The following is a 9802-nucleotide window of genomic DNA, read 5'->3' as shown; positions in this document are numbered from 1 at the left end:
TGTGTGTGTGTGTGTGTGTGTGTGTGTGTGTGTCTGTAACTATGTGTTCTCCCTCACTGAGTAGAGATAAGGGGGAGTCCTGGATGTACCTGAAGCAGGGAGGGATCTGGAGGAAAGTGATTAGTGCCGCAGGCTCAAACCACACACTCCCCATCTAACTGTTAAGAACTGTCACCATACCATGCAGGTATAGAAGACATACACACCTATGCAGATTGTTGGTGAGTGTGTGTGTCAAACAGACATATACTGCAGTCATGCAAGTACAAACAAAGACCCCATGAGAAGTTTGATGACTTCAGACTTCATGCTCAGTTGTTAGCTAGAAAACTATAGCCCTCTCTATATCATCTCATGTGACATGGAACATTTGTCTTTTATGTCTAATGTAAAGCACACACACTGCATATACACTGCATACACACACACATTGCACACACACGAAACCTAAACTGCAGCCCCTCATGTTCCTATGAAACATTCAGAGTCCCAGTTGACTGGACATGTGTTCAGCTTTGAGAGGATAAGCCTTGAATGTCTGTGTGTTTCACATCAGTCATGTCTCGGCCACGCTGAGAAACAGAAGGGTCATGTTACTCTTTCAATGCCACCGGAGAAAGTGTCTGGCAGACAGGAAGGAAAAGGGTGAGGAGAGGAGTAAAGATTAAAGAAGAGGGGAGGATCGGGGCGTACAAAAGAGAAGAAGAAGAGCCAAGGGGTGAGATAAGCAAGTTACAAAAAAGGAAAGGATAAAAATGAATCTAAAAGAAAACAAAATTTCACAAAATCATGTGGTAATTTCATTATCTTAAAAATGTTCACACCTAACAGGCCCGGGTTGTGAAATCTAAACACCGCCACAACAAAAGCCATTCACACAACAACTCCGCTTCCATTAAACCCCGACTGTGACATTTTGCCCAGCAGACTGATGGGTTGTTTGTTTAGCTGTGTGCTGTTAGTTCTGTGCACTGGCAGCAAGTTTTTTTTTCAAACAAAAATCATACAAACTAAACAATATTTCTCATTGCATCATTTTTTTCATTTCCCAACAGGTTTCAGCTAAATATAACTTCATAATAACTTAGAGTGTTAAAGTGGTTTGTAAAAATGTGCCAGCATGTGTAGTGTTACGTTAATATTTTATTGTGTTACATTGTCTAGTTTTATATCTTTATCATTACTTGTCTTTATTGAACAAATTGTTAAATTAGCATGCCTGTTAAAACTGTTAATTTATTTTAGGGTTAGGGTTAGTTTATGCTTCCAGACAGAGGGGTTTGCTCTCACAAAAAACACGCACAAACGGAGAACACATCACATGTGGAAAAATGCACCGACCTGACGTTGAGACAACAGCTAAATAACTTAACAATTTAACTTAATTTCAAGTCAATATACAGTATATCTCTTCCTCTCATTCACAAACAGGTATGTGCGCACACAACCGTACACATGAAGCGTGCACATACAGTACGTCTTCGACTGCAGTCTCATTTCACAGTCTGCTCTTTACCTACCCAGAACCCCCCTGGAGGGATTTAGTAAATAGAAAGCTAGTTTGTACTTTCCATTAGAGCCTAATTCTATTACGCAGCTGGCTCCTATTGATCCGAACATTCAGTGAGACATGCAAGAAAAGTAGCAAGTGGAGCACAGCGGAGGCCGCTGTGGTTTGAGGATGGAGGCGGGGAAAGGTGGGAGAGTGAAGGGCTGGCGTTTGGTAGAGGGATGAAAAAAAGAAATAAAAAAAGGGATGAGGACAGGGGGAGAAAGGAATAAGAAATGAGAGAGGGCTATTTACACCCACCTGTAAAACCTGAACCAGTGTCACGCTCAGATTGATGGCCATGGTATCTCACAAACGTACACACTATCATTTTATCCTGTATATTTCCAAGTAATACGTGAGAAAATGTGTGCATGTGAATGTGTTCTGATGTATTGAAATCATACGTACATACACAATAGCTAAGTTTCCATTCACTTATCAACTAAATTATCAGAAGTTTGGTAAAAAAAACTCATGCAAGTAAAGCTGGTGAAAGTGTGTTTCAATCCAACGGCTTTAAAGCTAATAAAAAACTGAGTAATTACGTCACATACTGTTTGTTGTATCTTTTGTTGGACATTTCCTTCGCGAGTTCATGAGAAATCATGGCATTTGTTAGATTTTTCTTATCCAAAATAGCTGTTATATTTTGCTCGTAAATTAAATTCAAAAAGTCTCTTGTCTCCTCGTTTGTCCACTGACATCTGTCTTTGTTGACAGCCGCCATGTGTGCAAACAGAGCGGAAATACTGGACGGAAATTAACTAAAACTTCTTCTTCTTTGTTTTGTGGCGGGTTGCAACCATAAAATGACTTAAAACTTAATCGCAATTCATTATTTATTCAGCAAATAACGTTTCCATCAGCGTTTATCACATAAGCCGATATCACTTAATTTGGATTAAAAACGTGTGGATGGAAACATAGCTACTGTGTGAGTGTACGGAGCTCCATGCAACACTGATTCAAATTGACAACATGTATATCATTTGAACAGTGTAGAAACAGAAATACCTCAAACACATACATAAGTGCATGTGTACGCACACACTGGACTGTGATAGGAAGGTGACCATGACATGGCTAGTGTGGGAGCAAGATATGAAAACCCATATCTGAATGAGAATTCTGGGGAATGTGTGCAATACGGTGTAAAGATTGGATGTGTATGTGTGTGTGTGTGTGTGTGTGTGTGTGTGTGTGTGTGTGTTGTTGTTTAACCCAGGCACTTCATGACCAGAGATGTGGTTACACCTGACTCACCCTGCCTGAGGGGTGAGTAAACCTGAAAAAAGAGGAAGATTATGAGGGGCATTTCTTCAGAGATGCCGGTAGATTGAGGGTGAGAGAGAGAAAGGTGTTGGCGAGAGTCAACAGAGCGGATAAAGGGAAGAGATGAGTTCAGAGAGCGGTGTGAAGGGGCTGAGACGGGTGGGGGGGGAATCAGATGAGGCAAAACACGACAGTCTCCCCTGCTACTTGAATTTAAGACAGAAAAAATGTTATCAGCTGCCTGTGCATGTCCATTCTGTCGGAAGTAAAACACAAAGACAGGTCCGGGCCAAACATAGGCTCAGTGACCACACACTATTGAAAGAGGAAGATATGAAAAGAAACACATGGCGACCCAAAGAGAGGACTGAACAAAGAATACACCCATTCATTTAGATAACCATTCTTTGATAAATTAATACAAGTAAAACCTCAATTTTCTCACAAATCTTCTCACAGCATGTTTCATAGGAACACAGGAGGCTGTTAGACGCTCGCTGAGCATGCACCCACTTAAATACACACATGCTAGTGAATGTAGCTTATTGTAACACAAGAGGGTGAAAGTGACAAACGAATGAAAGCTACTGGGAAACAATAGGTAAGACGTGTGTATGCAAGCTGCTCGACTAAAGCGAGCTAACGTTGGACTGACCAGACAGATGGGGAAGAGGATGTCAAACAACGTTCAGTCTGAAACTCCCTCCCTGGGTTTACAGTCGACGGTAGGCCCAGTAACAAGGGCGTTATCTGGATTAACACCACGGTGGCATTAACGGCTCCTTATTTGATCACTGATGCACACCCACAATCACAGTGCAGTTTTTGTCAGCTCCATCAGCGTAGTTCTGTCATTTAGAACAATGTTTCATTTGACAGCTCTGTTCTCACAATGTCCAAAGACGACAACAAAAAAGTTTAGGAGGCATCTCTTTTTTTTATGTCTTTCCTGTTAGAATGAGAAGAACTTGTTTAGTTTTTTTTTTTTTGGGGGGGGGGGGGGGGGGGGGGGGGGGGGATTGGAGGAGTAGGTTTTAGTTTGTTCTTACAGATGCTTTTTCAGATATTTATCATAAAACTTCCATAATTTAGCTCACAGTTTTACTTGATGTTAAGGGTACATCACAAGAATATTTGGTAAGTGTATTAGCATTGTATGAGCACACAGTCACTGTAACTCTGTTCAGCGTCAATAGATTCCTGATGGACCATAAAATGGATCAGTAGTTTAATTCACCAGTATCAAGAGGTGGACAGATAGTAAATAGTGTGGCATCGTGACTGTGCTCTCCGAGTTTATAGGGACATTAAATGACTTGGCATTTAAATAATGAAGGCATGGCCTGAATGTAACTCAATACATGCTTGCCAGAGGTAAATGTATGTTATATATTGGATTGCACATACATGTAGATCAATGCACTGTAATGAAGGCGTTATTTACAAAACCATTTTTCTATTCTGCAGCCTCTGGGCCAAATTGAAATTAGAATTTAGGGATTTAGCAAAGTGACTTTGTAAAATAAGTAAATGGGCCTCGGGCATAAGGGAACACTGGCATATAATTCTAAAGTGCTATGAAAAACTGGTACTCTTACAAAAAGAGTTTATCATCAATGGTGGAAAGAACATAATGCAAAAAGCTGAAGTAGGCATACAAGTCTACAGCTGTATACAGAATAACCATGCAGTTCCTGCCACACACCCCGGAGGTTTAAATTAAACAGAGCTTGACCAAGCATTCACTTTCACCCTACAATGTCAAATCTTCAGAATTCAATATCAGATCTGTTATCAGATATGACACTCAAGGTCAATGTCAGTTTAGCCTGCAGCATCAAACCAGTGGTTCTGACGTCTGTGTGCTTTAGATTGGTATTTAAAAGTCACTGGCCAGGTTGTCAATCCATGTCTGTCTCTTAGCATTACCACAGCGATGAGCTTCACTCCAGTCAAGGAGACAACTGGAGTAAACAAGGTTAGTGACTTTGACACAATGTGTGTGTGAGGAGCATTACAAATCTGGTCGGAGGTTATAGGTGATTCTTTCTGAATCCAAAAGCACAGTCTCTCCCTCTGTCCCATTTATTACTTTACTTGAATCCCTTAAAAAGAGATGCACACATGTTCAGTGATGTGAACGCAGCCAATTGAAAACATGCTCTACAGTATCTGCCTCATCTATTTCACTTTGTTGCTTCTGCAGGCTTTAAAAACAGGTTTGATAACATTAGCTTTCAAATATAACCCAGATATGTGCAGTGCAGCTGAGGACTGACACTTGATGTTTGAAAGGGCTCACTCTGTGTAAAGGTCACCTGTGCTGCTGTGCAACACGTCTGCACACCAACACCCGCACACGCACACAGACACAGACACACGCACACAGACACACGCACAGACTCTAGGGCAGGTCAATGACAGTGTACTCTCCAAGCTGTCAGGGCTTTACTGCGGTTTGCCTGTGACAAAACGGTAAATTCCCTTGGGCTTCCACCATTGAGGATTGACTGGTACATTGTAATCCTCACAAATAGGCCTACAGAGGCCAATTAAATACAAACAAGCATTTTTTTTTGTATGTTCAAACTGGCCCCCAAACCTAACTTACATAATTTTAAAGTAAACTGCAATAACAATCCACTACTGGATTCCGGTAAAGCCCTTTAATATCACCAAATGGGGATATGTGTAAAATAGCGCTCTCTAAGTCTGATGGATATTTATAGACATTTTATTTGGTACTCGTCTGAGAATCAAGCTGTGTCACGGTCACATTTGAGCTCAGGTTTTAATCAGCCACAGTGCACAACCAAAGAACATCAGTGTCAGTTATACCATTTGAATATCAATTTGCAGGTGAAAACTGCTAAATTTCTTCCTCATGAGACACTTTGACTGAACAGAAAACTACTAATATTAATAAACAGAACTTATTCTGTTCATGAAAGTGACACATTACACAGTACAGTGGGGCAGTGAAAAAGAAATCTGACAGAGGCCTGTCCTTTGGTTCAAACCAACAATATATGCAGTGGGTACAACAATATTAATCAGACTACATGTTGTGTTACATTATTTGACTTTACTTTTGCCTAACAATATTCATGGAACCTTGCACACTTGTTCATGTATCTTTAAGGCATCATGATTCTGCCTTCCACGCTTTACCTGTAAAACACTTTGGGTCAACTGCTGTTCGTTAAATGTCCGATTCAAATAAAATGACTTGACTACATCAACTGTTATGGTAGCATCACCAAAGGCTGCCAACACAGAGTTGTAAAGACAAAATAAAACTTGACAGCAACTACAGCCCACAGACTCAAACATTAGGTAGCCTATAGCAAAAAGAGAGAAAAACACACAGCTCTTAGCAACGGCTACTGACGTCCTCTGTTGGCTAGTGGATTACAAATGATCAAAAAATTTGTTCTTGTACTCACCTGTCTGAAAGTTGCGAGTTTAGGACACCGGAAATCCTCCTCCATCTGCTCCAGGGTCTCTCTTCGTTCAATCTCAAAGCATATTTTATTTATGTTTCCACACATAGGCTATAAGAACCCTCATGCTCTCTGGTCCCACTGCGATTAAAACTGTTCAAACATTTTGAGTTGAGCTTTACAGCTGTATGGGACAGAGATTATTGTCACAAACAGCAGGCCATCCTTGAGGATGTTAGCATTTCTATTTTAGCTAGAGCCACCATCATGGGTGTGTTTGATTTGAGTCAGTGTGCTCAAAGGGTGGTGCAAAAATCAGTGATGAACCTAAATCCGACCTTTTTTGTTGATCAACCATAACTAATTAGATGTTATCCCTAGTTGAATTGCAATGTGGTGCCCGCTTATGATCGGATCCCCAACACCCCCTAACCTGGGCCACATTCAGCCCCACCAAACGTAGCAACCACAGTCTGAGATAGTCACACGTCTTTCTTTTCTTTTTTTATTTAAATGACACGGGGGTGCGTTAACGCCTTGTTGTGTGCACAAACGCTCTGCCTCTAACGCGAGTTTAGAGACACGTCTCTGCTGATTGGTATCACCTGACACAGCCAAATAACTCCCCCCCCAAAACCACAGAAAACATAACTCTAAGCACGTTGCACAGAGTTTGAAGTATATGGTGGCGCACCGTTCCGTGGACACGTCGTTCAACCAGCAAACTTGTAATAGATTTAAATAGTTTGAACTTGCCCCTGAACCTAACAGTTTCCGTGTTTTGTCCTCTGGACAAAAGCCGCTTCTTCTCGACGGCAGCTCACATTTAATCATGCCTTCTCATGTCAATTTTCTTCTTAGCCTCCTCTGTAACGGATACCACTTGAAATGCAGCGAAGAACAATATTTGAGATTTTAAAAATAAGCTTAGGTAAAAGTATCACTGAATGATGACAGTGTGTGTAATTCAATGTTACTTCCATCTTGTTTAAGGCAAACTAAGGGGACTTTTGGAAAGTTGTTCTGAAAAGATTGTACAAGGATTTAGTTCATAGTGAATGACAACATTGTTTTAGATAATCCAGAAAACGTTGATAGCAACATCTCTACAGACTTGTCTCCAAGAGTGTGTCCCCCCTTCCCCTTATCATACACATCTACCCTCCATCCTCAAACAAGGACCTCACATTTATTTGTCTTTTGTTGTTATGTTTATGGTTGTTTTTTCCGCTTGTCTTGTTTGGGACTTGATTTTCAGTGCTCTGAGGAGACAACTCTTACAAGCCCACCCACATCTCTGTCTTCTTCTGCGCAGCAGTTATGTTTTGTGTCTTTGTTTTCATGTTATGGTTTCTGTGCAAACAAATAAACTCCAATCTTTAGATGAACTCCCCAAGGTAACATTATCACAATGCCGTAAACCAACACGTTCTCTTGAGTTTATGTATTACCACGTTGCTAAGATAAAATCAAGCCTAAGGTGAAGCAGGCAGGAACATGTATCCCAGGGCCGCAGTCAGCTCAGAGCGGGCCCACGCACATCTCAATGTGTGGCTGATAGCTTCGGTGCAGAAATCTGGAGTCATGCTGGTGCTAAATATAGACAAAGGTTTTATGTAAGCTGAGGTGAATCATTTCATTCCACACATTTCAGCACATTTATTCACACACACACTGAGTAAGTGACATCGCAAAAGTGAAGGAAATACAGGGATGTGTTTAACATCCGCAGTGCTCACATGAAATAGATTTAAAGAAACTGACAACACACAGGATATGCCCGCTGTCTACTGAAATCACGTGTGGGTGTGTGTGTGTGCGTGTGTGTGTGCGTGTGTGTGTGTGGGTGTGTGTGTGTGTGCGTGCGTGCGTGCATGTGTGCATGTGTTCCTCCAGGGCCTACTGTGAGCAAAGGGATTTGAATGTGTTAATCAAAGCCCCAACATGATTGATTTGATGTGTGTGGAAGGGCTGTCCTTCACACAAGCATCACAGTATCTAAACAACACACACTTACACACACACACACACACACACACACACACACTTATTTTCACATTACATCTGAGTCCATGTAACATTTCTATGAAACAATGTGCATACATAGTACAGTACATAGGTTTGTGTCTCACCCCTCTTTTGACACATTTGTCAATCAGGTCAATCAACACACACCCATCCTTAATTTTTTTTGACCATCAGTAGAGTACAGTGAACAAAAGGAGTCAGGAGAGGAGGTGAGTCCCGAGTAACATAATTGAGTATTGCTCAAACTATCTACGTGGATGCAAGACAAGCACACAACACACACACACACACACACACACACACACACACACACACCAGTACACTTACAACACAGCCCTGGATATTGATCTTGTCTGCCACAAAATAATGAAGAGGGGAAGTGTTAAAATGAGTTATTTCCAATTAAGAGTGCTGGAAGAGCGATTGGTTTACAGATGAGGAATGACTGAGAGAGAGGGAGAATAAGAGAAGTCAAGTCGTCAGAGAAGGGAAGAAAAAAGAATCAGAAGTGGAAGGTGGAGTAAAGGGAAAGATGTGGAAAACAGAGGTAAATGTTTTGAGGTACAAAGAGTGCAGAGAGAGCACCTTTGACACTGCCAGGTAGCTTAAGAGCACTGATACCACACAAACAAACACACACACACACATGCACCTGTATGTGTTAGACAAACCATGTCAGACTGATCACATGCGTCAAAGTCCTGACTAAGCAAAGAAAGGGAAGGTCATCCTGCATAATTCCATCAGTGTCTTTAAAAGGATCAGAGCATGGCAACCTTTTCTCACACATAAACTCTCTACCCATCTCATCTCAAATCAGCCTCACACACATTGCCTTCTGTTACATCAGATTAGATTATGATAACACTCACGAGTCTCTGAAACACACATTAAAAATGGTGTCGTGTTGAAATTATACAGCAAAGATTCGTGCCTTGTTCTGATTTTCATTTCCGTCTCCCTGCCATCCCATGCATGTCGAACACATTATGCTGGTCAGCAAGAGATCAAATAGAGCTCCCAGATTATAGGATTTTTGTTAAAGATACCGCTTCACCATCTTCTTCACGGTCTCGAATTCTACCATGTTAAGCAGAATCAGGTCTTTTGATTCCCTTTATTGTAATCTATAAAATGTAATATTATATAAAAAATGCCATATTGATCAGACGGAGGTTTGATCAGACGATACATTCGGACTCAAGCTGATGGCAAAGACAATTTCTGCATACACAAACAATTTTACAGGGGGAAATTCAAAGAGACCACTGACAGGTTCAAGAGTCAATGAAATGTAAAATCAATCTCATTGATATGGCAATGGCAACATCTACTGGCTAACATGGTTTATTACTTATTTTTTGTGATCAATTTTTATTTTATTTTTTTACACATTTAAGAAATAAACAGTATTGCTTGTTTTGTTTTACTGCCACATAAAAGTAAACTATATACAGTTCAAGAAAGGGAACCAAGATAAAGCATTGCTGAGTCATTGAGGTTTTCC

Source organism: Etheostoma spectabile, chromosome 15, assembly GCF_008692095.1.
Source record: "Etheostoma spectabile isolate EspeVRDwgs_2016 chromosome 15, UIUC_Espe_1.0, whole genome shotgun sequence".
In the NCBI taxonomy this organism is placed as follows: domain Eukaryota; kingdom Metazoa; phylum Chordata; class Actinopteri; order Perciformes; family Percidae; genus Etheostoma; species Etheostoma spectabile.
Note: the sequence above shows the minus strand (reverse complement) of the source record.